At 43.0% G+C, this 22027-nt stretch overlaps 1 long non-coding RNA gene across 3 annotated transcripts; it reads left to right on the top strand.

The window, feature by feature from the left end:
* The first annotated feature begins 6601 nt into the window (after positions 1–6601).
* Positions 6602–20997, top strand: LOC146200184 (uncharacterized). 3 transcript variants are annotated; one of them, XR_014705204.1, is made up of 7 exons: positions 6607–6873; positions 8342–8430; positions 8969–9079; positions 12753–12847; positions 18672–18874; positions 19169–19250; positions 20509–20997. It is a non-coding gene; the product is annotated as an uncharacterized LOC146200184 (long non-coding RNA). The 3 variants fall into 3 exon arrangements; XR_014705203.1 differs by having other exon boundaries at positions 6602–6873; positions 18672–19250; positions 20509–20993; XR_014705202.1 differs by lacking the exon at positions 19169–19250 and having other exon boundaries at positions 6608–6873; positions 20509–20983.
* Positions 20998–22027: the final 1030 nt, after the last annotated feature.

Below are 22027 nucleotides of genomic sequence, written 5' to 3'. Positions count from 1 at the left end.
CAAACATTGTGAGAAATTTCCTTTTAGTGAATGTTTGCTGAAATGTGAATATAATGTGCAATAAAACTAGTGTTTTTTGCAATTTCCTTTTTTATGTATACATTAGTTCTGTAAAGAACTCCACAGGCTTGGAGGAAATGTAATGGCATGCTTTTTGTTACTAGACCCCATCTTGTTGGCTCAGTAGTTAAGAGCGCTCGGCTGTTGAACCCATGGATGCAGATTTGATTCCAGCCGCAGTAGGCATTTCAGTAGAGGCAAAACAATAGGCTATCATGCACCGTGTGGTGCCATTGCTTGTAAAAGAACCCCAGGTGGTTAAAATTATACCTGAGCCCTCAAATATTGCGTCCCTTATAGCCATAGTTGTTTTGGGATGCTAAACCATATATTATATATCACATCACTGTCTGAGTAAGACGCTATTCATAGTCAAATAATCATACACAAAACGACCAGTTTTTTCTGCATGGGACAGCATGTGTTCTACAATTTTATTTTAGCCTTCATGAAGAATGCCACATTGGCTCCACACGGCCTTCTGTCAACCCTTGGTATGTGTCACAATCCCACGGCCGATTATGTATTTGTCTAAGGGCACCTGTGCATGCATGGAGGGGACCATTACGTTCCATTTGTCAGAACTGAAATACATCCTTTACATCACTCCTGTAATTCAACTGCTTGCTATTTGAACTGTCCAGCATTGATGCAAGCTTCAAAGAAGTGCTATTAGCAAATTAATCCAAGAACTGCTTTGGTTTTATCTTCAACAACTGTTCCAGAACCATAATTAGCCAAATGTTGCACAACATGAATGGGAGGTTACAAAACCTAAATAAATGCACATCCTACAAATGGTATGTAGGGTGTCACATCCTAAAGTGACATATATGAAGAATACTGCAGTGGAGGGTTCCAGATTAACTGCTTGGGCTTTGTACCTTGCATTGACATATCACAGCAAATAGATGTGTTTGCATTTCGCCTCCACCAAAGTGCGGCTGCCATCACTGGGGTTAAAGTATCACGATGTTGGGGTAAGAACGCAATGCTAAGACGTCGCAGCGTGTAACCTCTCCAGCATTACAGCTGTCACATGCAAGGCAGATATTCATGTTCAGCTTTGGACTGACAAGCGTAAACGTGTACCATTTGCATTTGCCTAGATTGACAAAGCAAGAAAAAAAAATTTAAGGAAAAGCTAAAAAAAAAACACAATACAGGACTAGTCATTAACACATATAAAGCACATTTGTTCCTTTATTAATGATGAAGTGGCCTTCAATAACAGCACAAAGCCTGAAGGAAGGTGCTGTGCCTGGCAGCTAATATTTTCACCTGTAGTAATGCGCATCTTAATTGGGGGTGCTGAGCACTTATTTTTCTGTCCACTCCAACATGCGAAAACTACATCATGTGCATTCCCAACTTTGTGCAACGCCAGGTTAAAGTATTGCCGTTCAATGCTTTTTGCAAGCTTCAAAACAATAGGCGTGTACTTTGTAGAAATAGCCCATTTTCCGAGTTTTAAGCTCCGTAGTGCAGTCTGATAAATTGTCGATCACTTATTTTGGTCTGACTGTTGCACAGAGCGCGTCAATAAGTTTACGACGCTCTCTTTACGCGACATTTTCGGACTTACCATTGAATAAACACTGACATGCACGTGGATCATCGGCGATCATAAGTGAACACCATCTATGTGAATACCACGACCTAATGTAAAATACAGTAGGTCGTGGTGAATACGCTCAGCGCACGTTCATCACAGCACTCTCGCAGGACGTAGTCCGGACCGTGGTCCGGACATCACGCATCTCACGAAAAGCACAAACCGGCGCCTATACCTCCAGCCATACAGCAAACAAAAATGACGCGATGCTTGTATTAGATCACGGTGGACTAGAGACACGCAGGCGGTACCCAGCAGCTTTTTCAGCGCCGCTTGTCTGTATACAACTTGCAGCACCGCAAAGCATCAGCTGAAAGCGACGCGTTACGTGACGCATTTGATCACTGATGGAAGTGAGGAAACTTTGAAGAATCGAAACTACAAAACTACCATCGTAGACGATAATCCACAGGATAACCAACCAGGCTGGCCGTCATCGATACCATATAGCCTCAACGATTACATATGCGCTTGTGCTTCTCTGCCGCGGTCCAAAACACGTAAACCTATCGGGCCATCACGTAGTCTATCACCCATTGCTACAATCACACATCCGAGGACCTCGAATCCGTCCTGGTTTTCCGACGTATCCCGGAGAAAAAACGCATCGTGTCCGCCGGACGTAAACACCACCGATCGGGTCCGTGAGATATATTTCCCGGATCTGTCAGGCTTTTCCGACGATCCCGAAGAAAAACACACCGAGTACGTCGGATCTAGTACCTTTAAAGCCATTGATCGGGTCCGTCCGACGTACCTTTAGCCACAGCCTTTTTATATTCACTGCACAGCTACAGCAAATGTATGTTGAATCTGCATGTTTGAGGTCTAGAGAATTCCCCGCCCGTCGCGCCTGCCGAGGCAAAGGTGTGCTCCGCTGTAACAGGGATGTTTGAGGAAGACTAGATAACTACCGAGCCTGAATTTCTCCTTACGAGAGTACTTTCGTGAGTTCTAGATTAGCGCCAAGAGTGCGGGCACTTCTAAGCGGTCACCATGTGCAAACAGATGCGAACCAGAAATGAACCTGAAAAAATTCTGTCATTTCACGGTCAGTGTTAATATATGGTTCACGTGTACATAATCATATTTATTTTTTCAAGTGTCACCATAAATCTACTTAGTACCAGATACTTCTATACCATCGCAAACAGGGCTTTGCTTGGTAAACCTTTTTGCTCCAGCCTCACAGCTGTGCATCAGTACAAGGCACAACCATATCCGCACTGGCAGTGCTGCTTCCAATGTGCAGGTCCTGATAATTAAACAGCAAATTATTATTCCACGCCCACTATTCTGATTTTCACTATGATATGCATGAGATAATTACAAGGGCTCTGTAGGCTCTTGTTCAAAAGAGAAAGAAGTTTGAGCCAGAAAACCATTGACAGATTTCATTGAAAACATCAAAGAATAACTGCTTTCAGATGTAGATAAATGCTGCACTCAACATTAATCACCATTACTCTGTCAGGCAGCATCTCCAGTGTATAATTATTCTAGTAGCATTTTGTAGGAAAGCAAGCATTCATTAGCATTCATCCATTTCACTTCTCAAAGCAAAGAAAAAAAATATCCTTGGACAACACCGAACCTAAATTACATGTCGACTTTGTTATTCGAGATGGTTTGATTTGTAGCACTGCACTGCTAACCTATGGAAATATTGTATAATGCAGAAATACCTCCTCCCTCTAGCAATGCACCACATGGATAAAGCAGAAGCATAAGAACAGCAATGGAACAGCCATTAGCGAGATAAAAAATAGAACTGCTGCCAATTGTAGATGCAGTTTCAGCTTGAATTGTCTAGGTACTGCATAAAGGATTTTAACTGTTGATAATTTCACAATTAAGAAATAAAATCTGCACCTGTTTCAAACCAAAACTTTTAGTGCATAAATCAAATGCACTGCATAGAGAAAAGGTGTACCAACTAAGTTTGTTGTACATGAACAGCTTCTTTGTTTCAAAACAAAGAAAATCTTACAAAACATACTGCACAACTCCTGAAAGAATGCTTGTGTCCAGGACTTAATTCAGAGTGGTTAGGGTGCTCGACTTCTGTGGCCAAGGATGCAGGATCAAATCACAGCCACGGCGGCCCCTTTTCGAGAGGCAAAAAGCAAGGCGCCCATAGGCTGCGTGATGTCAGTGACGCTAAAAACCCCAAATGGTCTAAATTTTCTGACTCTTCCACTACAGCATCCTGTACAGCTTGAGTCGCTTTGGGACGTTAAATCCCACAAACCAACCAACAAACTCAGAAAGCACACAATTGAATGTGGTGCAAACCGTAAACAGCATGGTTTTGTGATTTGCATTCTGGCACAAAAAGAAATTTTCCCCTTAATAATATCAGGATATACAAATAAAATAGTCTATTTAATTAGCTGATATGGATTAGAAATATTATACTGTTTCATTTTAATGAGTGCCAAAAAACTTATGGTCATGAAATTCAGTAGCTTTAAAAGCTCCATGATAAAATCTTACCTACAGACATTACGTTTCAAAAGAAGCAGAGTTTTTATGTGCTGCAAAATGCTAGTAACACATATTCAAAAACCCTAGATGGTCGAAATTATTTCAAATCAAACACAAACTGCATCGCAAAACCTGTATGCAAGTTAGAGATAAGTGCGACATGCCGTGTTGTCCCATATCATTTCATATTGCTCTGTTTCAACATGAAAAAGAAGACCACAAGTTAGAAAGAGAAGGCGTGTCCCTGTGATCATTGGCTTGCTGCACAACAAAAAGTCACCCTGTGTACCAAGCTTCTGCAATTTAGTAGCAAAACTGTATTTGCACTCTTCTAAGGATGCCAAGCTGGATGCACTTCACAAAAAACTAACCAGCAATTCTCGCACCTAGTTTGTGCACACCACTGCATGTGTTGTACATAGGTGCACTCTTTGACACGGTCAATATACCTTCAGAGCCAATTTACTGCTGTGTGCCCAGGATAACGCAACCTTTACATTCACCACTGTTCCCAAGTTTGGACATCGGTCATAATCATCATAATTAGCCAGACTATACCCACTGCAGGGCAAAGACCTCTCCCCTATTCCTCCAATTTACCCGGTCATGTGCTAACTGCATCCACTTAACCCATGCGAACTTCCTTAACCACTTCCACCTACCAAACTTCCTGTTGCCACCTGCTACGCTTTCTTTCCCTTGGAATCCAATCTGTTACCCTTAACGACCATCGGCTATCCTCTTTTAGCACAACCTGCCCTGCCCATGCTCTTTTCTTCATTACTTCCTCTAGAACGTCATTAACTCGAGTTATTTCTCTGACCCACTCTACGTGCTTCCTTTCTCTTAACGCTACACCTATCATTTTTCGTTACATAGCCCCCTGTGTTGTCCTCAACTTAAGAAGAACCTTTTTACAGGGTATTCTGTGCAACACAAACACACACAAGAAAAAGGACACCATGGGCGCCCATGCTGAACTCTTTCTTGTGTGTATTTGTATCGCACTCGATACCTTGTAATTATGTGTGACAGCCAACTAGCTCAGGAGTTAACTCTCTTAAAGAACCCTTTTCATTAGCCTCCACATTTCAGCCGCAAAAGTGAGTAAGGTAAGATGCAGCTGTTGTATACTTCCTGGGTGATACCGGTAAGCTGCTAGTCATAATCTGCGAATATTTGCCAAATGCGCTCCATCCCAATCTTATTCTCCTAGTTATTTCCCTTCCATGGTCTGGATGCGGTTACTACCTGTCCTAAGTAGATATATTTCAGAAGGGTAGATACTTGGGCTTGTTGGTACATGATCGAAGGGAACAAAATGTAGCGCACCAAGACAAGGACAGCGCTGTGTGTGTCTTCTTTCTCTGTCCTTGTCTTGGTGCGCTACATTTTGTTCCCTTAGATATATTTGCCTACTACTTCCAGTGCTTCGCTACCTATTGTGAACCTACCTTCCCGAGGCTGTTGAACATTACCTTAGTCTTCTGCATATTGATTTTGAAGCCTACCTTTCTGCTTTTCCTATGTAGGTCATCATCCTTCTTTGCAGTTCATCCCGTGAGCTACTTTGCAGATTACCGCGATTCGAGAATTGCAGATTACTGACATCCGCCCTTATCAACTGCTCCCATTCCAAGTCTCCGAATACTTCCTCTTAGTAAGCTGTGAACAGTACTGGGTTGGTCGTGTCTCCTTGCGTAGTACCTTTTTATATGGGAATTTTGTTACTTTTTTTATGCAGAACTATGGTTACTGATTGAACGGGTAAAACTGCGTCTGCGCCTTGTTTGTGCCTGTGTGTTTCTTACGTACTGTCTATTTTGCGCAGTTTTACCCGTTCAATTAGTATGAACCAACCAGCCCTTCAGAGTGTATTACTTAATGGTTACTGTGCAGCCGCTATATATATCTTAATCCAGAACTTTTACAAACGGCTCGTCTGCAACCTGATTTCACAATGCCTGCATGACTGTCGAGGTTTTTACTAAGTCAAATGCTTTTTCGTAATCAATGAATGCTATGTATAAGGGCTGGTAGCTTAATTGGTTATTATATTCCTAGCATTTTGCTATCACCTGATTGATGATATGGACATGAAATTTTCGAAAACCTGCTTGATCTTTTGCTTGATTGAAGTCTAAGATTGTCGTAATTGTGTTAGCGATTTTGTGATTACGTTAGTAAACACCGTTATATGTAACAGATAGTAAGCTGATTGGTTTGCAATTTTGAACGCCGCTACAATCCATAATTTCAAACTTCCCGCGTCTCGGCTGCCGATGGTACTTCTGGTTCCCATTGGTTGAAAATAAAAGAAAACTTATGCTCCATTTTTGGCTTTCAAAACGTTTCAAAAACAGGCTAACTTTTTATTATATTATTGATAAAATGATTGTTAATTATTGTTGCACTTTTGTATACAATACTACGATACTACTACTCACATGTAACTGCTTGGCAGTTCGCATGTGTGTGTACAGGCGCTGGTGTGTATCAACGGTCACCGGTCTGTGTGGCCCACGGCCTATTGTATATTGGGTTATCTTTGTGTTATCTGCCGTATTTTACTTCTGCCTGCGTGTCATATTGGCATCAGCTGCTCCCTGACCACAGCGCGCGTCGTTTACTAACAGCGGTGGATCCGTCCTCGTCTCAAGTGTTTGTGTCGTCTCAGTATGCAGTCGAAGGCAGCGGGGAATACGTCAGTGGTAAGCCTTTCTCCACTTCTGTATGCTCTCAAGCAGTGCTTACGAGCAATAGGAGGTTACGCAGAACAGTATATTGTTTTTCATTTCCGAAATTTTCATCGAGATACTGCTGGATAAAAGCGCAAAAAGAAATTATTTGAGCTCTATCGCCGCAAGTTGCTTTGTCTCTTGTCTTTTCACCGCTGTGCAAGGCGCCGTCGACGCTTTTACCCACGACCTACTGTATAATGCTTTTACCGCTGCTACCAGACGTTATTGTTCTTAAGTAGGGTCTGCATTTCAGGCAAACATCGAAGATTAGTCGAACAGGTGTTCATGAGACTCCCCCCACCCCCCTCATGCGAACGAGGCACCCTCTGCGCGAGCGCTCACCTCAGCTGTGTGCACTTCGCACTGTCGCGTGCTCTTCTCTTCGGATAAGTGTGTTATTACATGCCAGCTGTGCTCTGCGGTGAAGGGGCGCTAAAAGGCGACGCAACTTGCAGCAGTGAGCTCGACATCAAAAATTACTTTCTCTCTTAAAGCAACAGTTAACGCGATGAAAAATTCAGAAATGAAAGACAATAAGCTGCTCTACCTAGCGCCTTAACGTTCGTTCTTTTTTTTACTGTAACCCTTCCAGGCTGACACCAACATGTCTTCATGGTTCAACATGCACTTCTTTCTGCAAACTGTTTTCTATTTCGATATACACTGATTTACTAGATGTAACATTGGTTATAAATGACATCTAGGGAAGCAATATGGCTATTTTCTAATTCCCAAAAGCTTGTTGATAGTTGTAACGAAATGAAAATTTTGTACTTTGAGTATTTCTTACACAATGTTTAAGGAAAGATTTCGAAAATTTTGAATGCTTTATTGTTTATTGAATGTGATACTTGGTTTCTCGCTTTTTCGAAACATTTGAATTTTGCTCAACTCAGAAAAATGTTTTGGAGCAATTTTAAGCTTTCAAACATGCCTTGGGATGAGTCATCGGGAATGTTTTTGGACAAATCAGGTTGAGTGCTACCTCCGGGACGTTTGGTGCAGAACGACCCTCGTTAGTTTTATATGTCGGAAGAGCTCAGTCAGCGTGCCTGTACACAAACAAGAGGACCTTTTAAGGAGGAAGTTTTAACTCATTTTTGCCTGTATGCTTATTGGCAATAACATGTGGAAGGGAAACAGTTTCAAGACAAGACACAAGCTTATGTCATGTAGCTGCACATATTTATCCCTTACCGCTTATAGTTTTTGTGATTGCATATTTGCAGCTAATATGACAGAGCCTGAATTCATAACTTTGCCATTACGAACAGCTCAGCAAACTTGGGCAGAGTGTTGGAGCAGTTTCACGAATTCTATACATCATGCACTTGTGTTCATTTTGGATATCGTACCATATTAGTTTCTATCCACTTTAGGCATTTAACAAAAGCTTCTATGCAAGCTCTTCTCATGCCTTTTGTGTGTTGTCATGCAGAAGGTCTCAGAGAGCTGATGGCTTCTTTTAAGATATCGTGGACCCCAGTGCCAAGGCTGATTCTTGGCAAAGTCACCAAGTCTGCTAAGGTAAGGATTTTTCTGTCATCACGCCATGACCAGCTGTGCTCAAAAGAGCTGTACATAATAGTTAGGGTATTTATTAATTGCAGTTTTATTTGTGATGTGGTCCAGTTGGACAGTCCATTTCTTAAAGCTGTAGCCTATACATGCAACACTTATTGTCTGGATGAGGGACCAATTCAAAAGTGCTTTGCAAGATGAGGCTAACATGTGTGCAGTATTAGATACATTGTGACCCTCTAAACAGTAAGTGAAAGTACATGAGCAATATCACTTGGGGTTCATTTTATTATAATAGTATGATTAGCTGCCACTTCCTTGAGAATCGTAAAGGTGCTTGCTGAGTAACGGTTTTGCATTGTGGGGTCATTGCAAACTGGCTATTTTAGACAACCGGTATGTCTACAGAGCAAGATTTATTTAAAGGAAAATAGATAGGTCGGCTGACTACTATGAGGGTGGCAGCAGAACGCTGGAGCTGATCAACTGAAGGATCATCTATTCAACTGCACGCTAATCTGTGAGCGACTTGTCTTCTTCAAAGGCCTCATAATGTCCAACCGAAAAAGAGAAAAGGAAATGGAAGTGCCAGGCGAATCACATTGAGATGCAGAACATCCTCAAGGCATTCAAATCTTTCAAAACTCCCGACGAGGTATGTTACATTCATAATTTGTCACCTCCTTGATAGTCAGTAAAGGGTGGTGTAGCAGCTTATGGGGTGAGTTGGTGCATAATACTCAGAATTGCAGTGAAGCCTAGACAAACACATAGAAACAAACACGAAACAGGCACACACTACAAACTGTAATACAAAACTGTACCCGAATTTCCTCTTGCACACTCGGCCACAACTTCCTCCTCTACTCTCAAGTACAGCACACTCGCACACATCTTCTATCCCAAGCAGATATGTCTGGCCAATAGTAAATGTTAGCAAGGTAGCATCCAAGCAACAAATACAAGACCAAGACTGTCACTCACATCTTCTAACAAGAGTTAAAACTCCCGCCACATAGGCACAAACTAAAAAAAAACACACATCTGCAGCTGCCAAGAATCAGGTTCACATTCACGCACAATACATCTAAACAATGAGTCCGGTTTGTGAGTTTCAACACAAGACATATGAAGGGAACCCTTATTTGAATCGCTGATTGCCTTGCCCAATCTGGTCAGCTGCAGTTCATTTCTTCTTCACAAGCATAAAATTCTTTTTAATTGCCTAAGGTCTTCTTATTAGGCAAGAGTCGGAATAGGATTGGCAGAGAAATTTTTGAGGCGTTATAGATACAAAAGAAAGACAGCACATGGTTCATTGATGCCTCTTTGTCCTTGTGCAAAAATGAAATTTCAGTTCTTGAAGGCTGTTTATGAGTTGTTGCTAGGGATGTGTGGTGCATGAGGAATGCTTTTTGGATGGGCTTGAAGACTTACTGAGGACTTCTCGGAAGATGAGCCGGAGCTGCGAAGCCCCGTTGTTTGTCAGCTTGAAGAAGACGAAGGTTATTCCTCTAAAAAATCAATGATTTTAAATACCTTCTGAGGAATAACCTTCGTTTTCTTCAAACTGACAAACAACGGGGCTTCGCAGCTACGGCTGGCCTATACAAAGAGAAGGCAACCCAGGAAATTAAGAATTTTATGTTTGTGAGGAAGAAAGCTGGTGCAAAAGCAGTCGTGTTTTGTAATGAACTGCAGCTGACCAGATTGGCCAAGGTGATCAGCAATTGACAGGAGGGTTGCCTTGATGTGTTTCTTTTTCCTTTGAAACTCATAAAGCGGACACATTTAGATGTATTGGGAGGGAATGTGAACCTAATTCATGGCAGCTGCAGATGTTTATTTTTTGTTTAAGTTTGTGTCTGTGGCGAGAGTAGTGACTGTCTTGTTTGGACGATGTGAGTGATGATCTTGGTTTTGTATTTGTTGCTTGGACGCTACCTTGCTAACAGTTATTGTTGGCCAGACATATCTGCTTGGTACAGACCAGATTTTTTTACCCTCACGCGCAGGCTGCCAGCGCGCTCCTGCTCTAGACACCAGGCGACGTATGTATGGGGACTGCGGGACCGCAGATCACGCAGGCGCCTCGCGTTGAATACGCGTGTTTGTGAGCAATCGTTGTCAAATTCTGTAGTTAACGCGCTCTACCACTTACGCATGTAGGTGTGTGCTGTGCCTTGCTACTCACATTTGTCCTTGTTCTACATAATACTACAGCAATTTGAAACGCACTGTCCTCTTGACGCAATATACGAAGGTAGGCTACCATGCAGGTTGCGAACTGTAAATCAGCGTTCATGCGCAGCAGTGGCGTATTTTTTTTCTCGGACTGCCCTTCACTAGCATTGAATGCATATGTCTTCCTTTTTTACTTCTTTGATTCTGCGAATTTTGGACCAGACTCCATGGTGTGAGATGTAACCGAATTGGCGAGCTTCACGCTAAAGGTTGCTTAGGCAAAGCGTGTTTGGCTTTCATTTGCCATTCCTTAACGCGAGTTTAAGTCTGATTATAACAGACGCTTGGGCGAGTTGGGCAATCCACAAGTGCAGACAGCGCAAAAAAAAAAAAAAAAAAAAAATGTGGAGCTACGTTTCCGATGTTTTTTTTTTTTTTTTTTTGCTTGGGCTGTCTGCACTCCCACTATCAGCAATTCAAATTTTTATTTCCTTGTTTCAAAGAGAAGTCTGCATGAAAAATGGTTGAGCATAGTAGCTTTTTGTGATTTCTGCCTAAGACTCAAAAACGTAATTTCATTACATGCTATGACCTGGCCGAAATGGCTAAACAGATCTTTCACATACACCGAAAGCATCTAAATAGAGAATATTCGTATTCAGCCGCTACTGTGTTAATATTTGTTCAAAACTTGAAATAGAGAAACTGTGTTGTGTCCTCCAGCGAGTGGCTCTGTGGATAGGGCTCTCGACTGCTGAGCCAAAAGACATGGGTTCGATCACGGAAGCTATGGCAGCTCTTCGATGAAGATGAAGCTGAAGGCGCTTGTGTGGTGTGCGATGCCAGCGCACGTTAAAGAACTCCAGGCATTCATTAACTTTCCGGAGTACTTCACTACGGCGTACCTCATAGCAGATGCCACTTTTGGACGCTAAACTTCATATACCACATAAAAACAGTTGTCATGCTCCAGCTAGTATTTCTTTGCTGCAGTTTCTTCCTTTGGCGTGTATGACAATGTATGTGCAGGATCAAAAAAAGTATCATGCTTGACGTGAAGGCACTACTGTTCAATAGGTGCTAGATTATCCAGCGATGAAAAGAAATTATCCTAATGCTCCGGTGTTTATAAATAAAGCTCAACAAAACTTGCGTGCCGTTAGCTTGTCGATTCCGATGAACGAACCACGATAATTTGTTGGTGTTACTGGCACAGTCGTTGATCGTACATCAGCTGCCTTCATCAACAAGGCACCAGACAACCTGCATTCACTTTCATCTTGATGTATACTGTATTCTTTTAAGTATAAGTGATTGCATTGTTTATTACCTACTGTATTCATTCAGTAGCTCTCTTCGAGCCATCCTACGGTGGCATCCACCTACCATTTTGGCATAATCGAGGATGCACTGCTTAATTTTTTTTTCAAGGAATAGGAGGATGTAGTCTTGGAATGATGTATATTCATTCTTATTGAGTTTATTTTTGTTCTAATTCTCTTGTTTTGGAGGTTTTTTCATATGTAGACATTTTAGCAGCAGCCTACATAACCACAGATAAAGCCCTCAGAAATGAAAATATGCACATACTGTTTACTTCCACAAGGCTCAACCTCATTACTGTGTCCATAGAAGGCACCCTAAATATTCTTGTTTGATGTTTTTGGACACTACGTAAATAATGTTTGATAAAACTGCCACATACTTGTTTTATCAAACTGAAGATAGTCGATGGTCACTTAGGGCGACAAATTGGTTTCCAAGGTAACTAAAGCATAGCAGGGTGCAGCAGAAAGTTGGGTGAGCGGATGAATTTAAGAAGTTCACAGGGGTCAGGTGGATGCAGCTAGCAGAGGACCGGGTTAATTGTAAGAATATGAAAGAGGCCTGCAATGGATATATCTCTGCTGATATAATTTTTCCAGACCTGCTACTAGTGTTGCTTTACTGTCTATTACATACACAACATAATGCAAATACCTTGTTGCCTGCTTTTTGTCCTTTTGTTCATACATGGCTACTTTATTAGAAACAGGTGCCGTACATGTTATTGTCATTGCAAAAGGTATCTGGAGCGCCACTTCCTAATGTCAGTCCATACAAGTATCTCATATTTGACCTGTATTTTTCACCTTCCCTTTCAGTCAACATGGCTCATGCGAAAGTTGGCGCCCCCCCCCCCCCCCCCCTCCCCACCTCTCCGCCTCGTGTTCAGCTCTTTGAAGTCACGGGAAGAAATGTAAGCCCCTAACAAAGCTAGACGGCTGTGACTTTTGATCGTTCAAGAGTATTATTTAACGTGTGCATGTTGTATGATGTGACATGTTCTGCTTATCCTATTTAATGCAGTTACATATGGCCTGGAAAACTAAAACAGCACTTTAATATGGTGTGGTGCTAGCACAGACTTCATATATTTTGACAGATGCATGGCTTTAAGGCATTTGTAAAATGAAACTATCTAGAAGTATCCTGTTTACTCGTTTATAACATGCATCCATGTATCTCAGCAAGAAAAAAAGTGGAATGCCTTGAATTTTTCTGGGCACTGGATTTTCATGGCCAAATCTCGATATTATGAATCATGTTGGGCTAAAATGGTTCATTATTTTGAATTATCACGGTACTGAAAAATTAGTGGTTATAAGGGAGTGATCTAATCTTGGTATGAAAATGATGTATCTTAGCAGTAGAGACATGCATAAAAGCCAGATCTGAAATGAAAATGTTTCACGAACTTCAAAGTTGCTTCCTTTGAAGAAATAAGTTATTTTCTTCTACTGCGTGCAGCACACGACTGATTAAAAACCTCTATACCTTCCGCTTTGTGCAATGCTTCATCGGGTGCATACTTCATTGCACCGACTCTCTCTGTTTGCTAACATATATATGTTAACGTGTTTGTAGTAACGAGATTTGAATGTACTTGAATGAAAATCTAGCTACTTGGAACAACCAGATTTATTGCAACCGCTCATCACTTGGAGTGATATAAATGGTGTCAAAGGATGATTTGCCTTTCTGACAGGTGGCTGGCTGTTTGCCTTCAAAGTGAAGTTCATAATTAAGAATCTTGATTGGCTTTGAACACTCACGTTAACCCTTTCTGCAGTCTGTTCTGTGCATGAAATATTTAACTTAATATCCCGACTCATCGCCCTGCTCCCCTTAATCAAAATATTCAGGCAAAACCGTCATTGCCAACCTCTAGGAAGAGTCAGTCACAGGCCGAAGACATTCTCGCTAATCGTTTTTTTTTTTTGCTTATTACGCACTTTCTTATCTGCTTTCGGTATAGTCCCTTTGTCTTTTGGTTGCTGTTTTTCTTGTATTTGGTATTTGTTTGCGTTTTCTTTTGAACCAGCATTGCTTTTTGTTATGCATTTGTACTGGTGTCACTTTTGGGCATAGACTTCCAATTGAGCTCTTCCGGAGCTGCACTTGCATGAGACAAGCTGTAGATTTCATAGACAGTAAAACATTGTTTTGCGAGTCTTCCGAGCAAGATAAGATCCCATGAGTTTGTTTTGTTTGTGTTTTGTGGAGTTCAACGTCCCAAAGCGACTCAGGCTATGAGAGACGCCGTAGTGGAGGACGCCGGAAGTTTCGACTACCTAGGGTTCTTTAACGTGCGCTGACATCGCACAGCACACGGGCGCCTTGCTTTTTGCCCCCATGGAAAGCGCCGCCGAGGCCGGAATTCGATCCCGCATCCTTGGGAATAGTTGTCTGCGCCACCCCGGTGGGGCATAAGATCCCATGATTAAGATCGTCAAACCACACTAGATGCAGAAAAAAAGGAAGGAATATTCTCTAGATTTTGGTTTTTTATTCAGTCCCGGAAGTTTGAAAAATTAACCTCCTCGGGTTTATGGCTCACATTCTTTTTTTTCTTAGTGTGATAGCATGCCTTGCAATACAAAATGCTTACTTAGAAAAATAGGTACATGCCAGATTTTTAAAAGAAATATACTAAGTGCCGGTGATAGATGGCCCTTTCTAGATTTCCTTTGGATCACGTTCATACTGTCGATGTTCACATCTTTTCATTTTTTTGTGCCGAGAGTAATGTTTCCTCCCTGTTTAATGGCTCCAAAACTTCATGCTGCTGCTAAGTGCAGTTTTTTTCTGTTCAGCTGCTCCAAATATGGATATTACTACTCCAAAAATTAAGATTTTGCTGCTCTTAAAATTGTTACAAATCCTATTTCAGCTGTTACATCCCTGCATTTCTGTACTTTATTCTTAATTTTTACCCAAGATTAATTTTTCTCCAAAAAAGGCACACTTCACTATGTGGTGAATAAAGGGGGACGGAATGGAATCCAGTCTTCAGGCCACGAAACGCTTGTAATTGTTTCAAGATTTTTTTTTTTGTCTTCCTCCACTTGCGAATGCACAACTCTTCGACGTCATTTTGTTTTGCTGCAGCTTTGTTGCAAATTTCCAGTGGCTATAGACCAGATTTATAGCTGCTCCCGGGCGCGGCCGTTTTTTGCCGGCGCGCCGCCACGTGGACACTTCCTTGGGGACTGCGGGACCGTGCCTGTTCAGTAGCCACGTTCAGCTAGCGTTCGGGAGCTAGACAAAATTGCCAAAAATATTTTCATGGCATGATTGTGTTGAAGCAAGTTTATTTTCATTGTCGTAGAGTTAAAATCGACTAGTTATTAGTGGGATTTAGTACTACATTCACGTTAACAGTGTTTGATGCTCAGCATGCAACTCCGCTATAATGCTGTCATTTTGGTGCCTTACTGATGACAAAATGTCTGAACAATTGCAAGCATTACTCTTGCACCCCGCTGGGATGGCGCAGTGGTTATGGCGCTCGAATACTGTTTCCAAGGATGTGAGATCGTATCCCGGCCGTCAACGGCCGCTTTTCGATAGAGGCGAAAAGCAAGGCGCCCGTTGTGCTGTGCGATGTCAGTGCACGTTAAAAAACCTTTAGGTGCTCTAAATTTCCGGAGTACTCCACTGCGGCGTCTCTCATAGCCTGAGTCGCTTTGGGACGTTAAACCCCACGAACCAAACCAAACCATTACTCTTGCGTACGACTCGCATATAATTTCACTTCCAGTGAGCTCTTCCTTCATACCAGCCATTTCGAACCTCACCAATTGCGCTGTGCTGTTGTTAGCGGGGTGTGTGCCATTAACACCAACAAATTATCGCGGTGTGCGCATCTGAGTCGACAGGCTAACAGCAGGCAAGTTTTTTTGTGCTTTATACATACCACCACATTAGGATCGTTTCATTTTATCCCTGGAAAATCTAGTGCCTATCAAACCGTAATGCCTGTATTTCAAGCATTTTTGTACATGCCAAAGGAAGAAACTGCAGCAAAGAAATGCTAGCTGGAGCATGAAAACTCTGATATCAGTGGTATATGGAGTTTAGCATCCAAAAGTGGCATCGGCAATGAGGTACGCCGTAGTGAAGTGCTCCGGAAATTTAGCAAATACCTGGGGTTCTTTAACGCGCGCTGACATCACACAACACATCACATGACATCACAAGCGCCTTCATCTTCATCGAAGAGCGGCCATAGCTTCCGTGATCGAACCCATGTCTTCTGGCTCCGCAGTGAAGAGCCCTATCCATAGAGCCACCGCTAGAGGACACAACACAGTTTCTCTATTTCTTTTAAATTTTGAACAAATATGAACACAGTAGCAGCTGAATACAAGTATATTCTATTTCAGTGCTTTCAGTGTGTGTGAAAGAGCTGTTTAGCCATTTGGGCCAGGTCAAAGCATGTAATGAAATTGTGTTGTGTCTCGGGCAGATGCTGACAGCAAAAAGCTATTGCGCTCAAATGTTTTGCACGCATACTTTTCTCTGCAATAAGGAAATAACAATTTGTATTGCTTACAGTCAAATTGCACACAGAACCATAAAAAAAAAAAAAAAAAAAAAAAACTTTGTGCTAGTATTTTTTTTTTTTTGCGCTGTCTGCACTCTCTTGGATTACCAACTCGCCCATGGTCAGACTTACACTGCTGTTAAGGAACGGCAAACGAAAGCCAAAGACAAACCACTGGTGGCCGAAAACATGCGTTTTGCCTAAGCAACCTTCAGCGCGAAGCTCTCAGATCTGGTTACATCTCACATCATGGAGTCCGGTCCGAAATTTTACATTCTCATTCGCAGAATCAAAAAAGTAAAAAGCGAAACGTGTGAATTATGCGCAGGGCAGTCTCAGAAAAAAACGCCGCCACTGCGCATAAACGGCGATTTACAGTTTGCAACCTGCATGGTCGACTACCTTCGTATATTGCTTCAAAAAAAGAACAGTGCGCTTTAAAATGCTGTTGTACTCTCTGGAACAGGGACAGGTATGAGTAGCGAGGCACAGCATACACCTCCATGCATAAGCGGTACAGTGCGTTAACGACAGCATTGAAGAATGATCGCTCACAAACACTTATTCAACGCGGGGCATCCGTATGACCCACAGTCCTGCAGTCCCCTGTCACGCGCGCCTGACAGATGTTGCCTAGTGTCGAGAGCAGGAGCGCGCTAGCAGTCTGCGCGGGAGGGTAAAAAAAAACTGGTTCGTAACCTTTAGCTTGTTTTTCGCTGTGAAAAACTGCTGCCGAGTCGCACTCATGGCACCAAAACAAAGGCTATCAGTGCAAACTGTGTTGATAGGGTGTTGAAACAGCACCTTGCAAAAGGCCTAACAACTGCTGGCAGAACAAAGCGACCAATGGCATGGAGAATAAAGACTATGCTATGGATGTGGATTTGCCTCTGCCTTCTGTTGGCTCCTTATCTGTTTGACAAGCATTGATGGCTATGGGAATGGCGGACTACATAGGGAGACTGCGCATTGTTGTGCAGTGACCACTGCCTCCCCCTTCCCTCTGGAAAAAGTTTGCAGTTAACCTGCACCCCCAAACCTGCTTTATAGTTAAGGTAGGTTCTAGAGCTGTGCACGGGCTGGGGCTGCTCAGAAGCCCTTGGGCTTGGTCTGGGCCCAGGTATATTTATCTTGAATGGGCCGGGCCGAACACCCTGATCACGAACACATGCAACATCTGCAAAAGTGCGAATACAGCCATAGTGCGATAAGTGTCTAAAATGCACAGCATTTTCCTGTGCCAAGCTGGATGGGGAATGTTATTAAAGCAATATTAAGCCATTTAAAGGAGCTAATACATTTAAGTCGTAACCATGTGAAGCGACAATCCTTGGCGATGCGTCGTGCCATCACTACGCTAACTCCTGCCGTTGCCACTGGTGCACACCGCACAAACAACGGGACTGCAACAGAGCAGCGCATTTTCAGCGTTGCTCTGTTACTGCTGCCTCGCGGTTTGGTCTAGGGAAGTACAGTTAGGCTAATACTCCATTTCTAACACTTAACAGCATGAAGTACGATATAACACTGATGAAATTTCATGTAACACATCTGGTTTCTAATGGAAACACCACATTGGTGCGTGGCGTGCTCCTGCACATCGATGCAGACTTCCATTGCAAGCAGTGACTTCCTCCAGCTCCTTTCGAAAGTAAACAATATCTAGCCACTCTATAACCTTTGTTTTCCCTTATTACCCTACCAATCAACCGACTCGATGCCCTCGTATGCGCATGGACGAAATGAAGTGATCGTCTACAGGATCTTCCTTCGTCCAAAACGGATTATAGAAAAACTTGTCGCAAAAAAGGCCAAAACAGAAGTTGAATACCTCAAAGCCTTCTGCAATTGGCTGTCCGCGATCTGATTCCGGGCAACGACTGCTGAACTCAAGGATGCAGGATCGAATTCTGGCGGCAGTGGGCACTTTTCAAAGTTCGTGAAAAGCAAGGCGCCACTGTGCTGTGCGATGCCTTGCATGTGGAAGAACCCTAGGTGGTATAAATTTCTGGAGCCTTCCACTGTGGCGTCTCTTATAGCCTGAGTCACGTTGTGATGTTAAACCACATAAATAACCACTGAAGTACTTTTTGAACTCATCTTAGTGTTGCAAATTCTTATTATGGATGACTGTGCCTCTTTTTTCCACCCTCTGTATATACATATTTTGTGTGTGCCAATTTTGTGCTTGCAGGTTCACTTTGGGTCGAATCTGTACATCAGCGAGAGAAAAGTTCAATTTATCACAAGCAAGAAAAATGAGACAAAAGTGGAGCGGGAAATGGTGATGGTATTTCTGGACACCTGTGGAGTTGAGAGAGAAGCCTCACGGGCCAGCATTGCAGAAGGACTGCAGGCAGTGTTCCAGAGATGCCGGCAACCCCTGAGAAAGTGATGGTAATCATGACTAGGTTTCGTTTTATGCTTGTTGCTGAAATCAGTGCTGCAACAGCTGTGCCAATTGTGCCATTTTGATACAGCAGCATAATTCTGCGTGCGCAAAACTTGCTGAATTTGCACCAAAATGCGCCGAACGGCCGCAAAAATTTGCCATGCTCGGAGACAACTTTCTGCGACCGTGATATAGCCAGTTGTGACGTTTCAGACACTTCAGCATGTCACTGGCCTTTTTATTTTTATTTTGAGATGGCTTCATGCCGTTCTAACTCCTACCCATATTTTCCTTTCTAGCATTCACGTGCTTCCTCCACTTTGAGTATGCTGAACTATTGCAGTTTGAGGATGCTTCAACGCATGGGTCACAGTTCGTGCGGTGAAGTATCCTTTTAATGCATAGAGGCCATTTGTAACGAGGCACCACTGCTACTGCGTTGCACTGCTAAAAGGGGCGTGGTAGTATTTTTGATTTTGCAGTAATACTTCCATGCTTTGTTTTAAGCACTGCATGCTTTTAATGGGTGTATCTAGCTTTTTTTTATGTCGCTTCTGGAAGTTTTCTGTATTTTGTTGGGCTATTCATGTGCAGCAAGGATGTTTTTATGCAGTCTAGTTGATAGACTCAAGACTCACTTTCCCGTCAGATAGTGTAGGAGATGCATCAGTTATGGCTTCTGTTGGTGATAATAAATTGGGGGGGTGGAGGGGAGAGGCATCGGCATGTCGGGAAACGCGCAGCAGCCATATTTTGAATTCCATAACACCACAATGTAGCCCAAGACTGTCAGAATTAACATTTATGGATGCCGGAACATCTAAATTGCCCTGTGCACGAAATATATAGCCTTGCTTATACGAATATATACGACTTGCTTTCCTATCTGCTTTTGGCATTTGCCCTTTCGCATTTGGGTTGCTATTTTTTTTTTTTGGCTTTTGAATGAAGATTTTTGTTTTTGGTACTGCGCTCGCATTTAAGCACAGGCTGATAGCAGGCTGATGGCTTTGAATCTCGACTGGAGCTGTCGTCGAGCAACACAAGCTATGAATTTTGCAGACAGTAAAATATTGTTTTAAGAGTCTTGCAAGCAAGAATCTGTGAATGAGATTGTCAAAACCGTGCTAGATGCAAAAAAAAGCACATTCTTTAGCTGTTTGTATCCTTTTTCTTTTTTTGAAAAATTAACCTTGGTTGTATGGCTAACATTCTTTTTTTGTTTGATGCCACGCCTTGCGGTACAAAATGCTTACAGAAAGAGGTGCACGCCAGATTCCGGAACGAAATATGCCAAGCACCTGTAATAGGTGGCCCTTGCTAGATTTCCTTTGGATCACATCCATACGGTCCGATATTCACATATTTTTTGTTTGTTTGCCCCGAAGGTAAGGTTTCTTCTCTGGTTAATGGCTTCAAAATTTAAATTCATTCTGCAAAGCGCAGGTTTTTTTTCTTCTGTGAGCTGCTCCAAATACGGATTTTGCTGCTCCAAAAATTGCTACAAATCCTATTTCTTCTATTGCACCCCTGTGAAATGAATGTTAAAATTAGTGGCAGATCAACAGTGTTTTTCTATACCATGACCTTAAACACCATTTTGCTTCCGTTACTTATGCATATCTTCTCTTTTTTTTAGATCTAATACAAAAGGTGGTCACTGAAAACCCAAGTGATATGTCGACTGCCAAAAGGATCTCTGACCGAAAGGCCATTGATGATATGTTTGCAGAAGTCAGTCGTGTGGGCTGTCAGAAGGAAATGTGTGAAAATAAAATTGCATATATCATGCGAAGCTCTACGTTACAGTCAATGGGAACAGGGCATCACCTGCTTCTGTGCAGGGTGTATTCTGTTCTGCATGCTAGTATCACGTGTGGTCTGCATGCTGGCTACCTACTGCCAGTGTGCCAGCACAGTGTCCCCCAGCATGCCAGTGTCCCCCAGCATGCCAGTGTCCCCCAGCATGCCAGTGTCACCCAGCATGCCAGTGTCACCCAGCATGCCAGTGTCACCCAGCATGCCAGTGTAGGCCAGCATGCCAGTGTAGTCCAGCATGCCAGTGTGCCAGTATGCAGTGCCACACTGGTCCGATAATCAGGTATGACACTGGCCCAGTGTCTCCCAGTGGCACTGCGTTTTCCAATAGGGTTGGCATTAGAAAATGAGCATGTTACACGTAGTGGCATGCACTTTCCGGGCCAAATTTTGGCCTTATGGCCCATTCGGTTTGGGGGGACGAGAGCAGAGGTGCCGAGCAGTACAGAGAAGTACAGGAGCACGCCGAGCGAGGGTGTAATTTTCCTCCCACGGGAACGCTCTCTGCGTGTCGAGAGCAGTACGCCACGACCATTGTGACCGCACTTCCCTCCCCAGCATTCTCCGCCTACCCGCAGTAGCAGCAGTTGCAACCCGAGAAGCAAACACTCCATGTAGAACTGCTTTGCATGCCTTTGTTCTCACAGCGCGGCGATCTGCCTCCTTTGGCCCTTTCGATGCCAGCAGTGACTCTCAAACCTGAGCAATGCTTTGCAGCCACCATTTAGAGCGTCACCGACTTGAGAAAAGAAAAAAGATGGTGCGGATACACCGCTTTATGTCATGTGACTTCCTCTACACTCGCTTTAGATGAGGGAGCAGCCGGGAGTGCATTCAGGTGCTCTCAGCAAAGGAAAAGACCTCCTCCTCTACCATTGGAAGCCAGTGATTCTACTCCTGCTCTACCACTGGAGGGCACCCACTTGTCTGAGAGCACTTTCGAAGTGCTCTCGAGGGCGCCTGCTCTCCCTCTCGAATTCGCCATTAGTCTTGCCCCGTATGCCACTTGTGCTGTCTGGAGTGGAGAAATATTTCTGAAGGGTAAGTCGGAAGAAATGCTGAAAAGCATTCAAGAATTTGAACTGAACCTTAAGTAGAGAAAAGATGTTTTCTGCACTTTATGGAGCTGAGGTAGCGTCGAGTGGAGACATGTTTTTGAATTTGGCCACAAGGGTAAAATTTGAATTAACTATTCCACACGCAAAACACTCATGTCCTAATGTCAAGTCCTCTGAACATTCAGAAGCAAACTCGATATTCACAGGCTGCATGAAAAGGCAGCTGTGAAAAACAGCTGAAAACGCTTAATGTTAGGCAAAATGTCGCTGCTGCCGTGATAT

Source organism: Amblyomma maculatum, chromosome 2, assembly GCF_055883805.1.
Source record: "Amblyomma maculatum isolate TAMU_Amacu chromosome 2, ASM5588380v1, whole genome shotgun sequence".
NCBI classification, from domain to species: domain Eukaryota; kingdom Metazoa; phylum Arthropoda; class Arachnida; order Ixodida; family Ixodidae; genus Amblyomma; species Amblyomma maculatum.
Note: the sequence above shows the minus strand (reverse complement) of the source record. Positions and strands in the feature narration are given on the sequence as shown.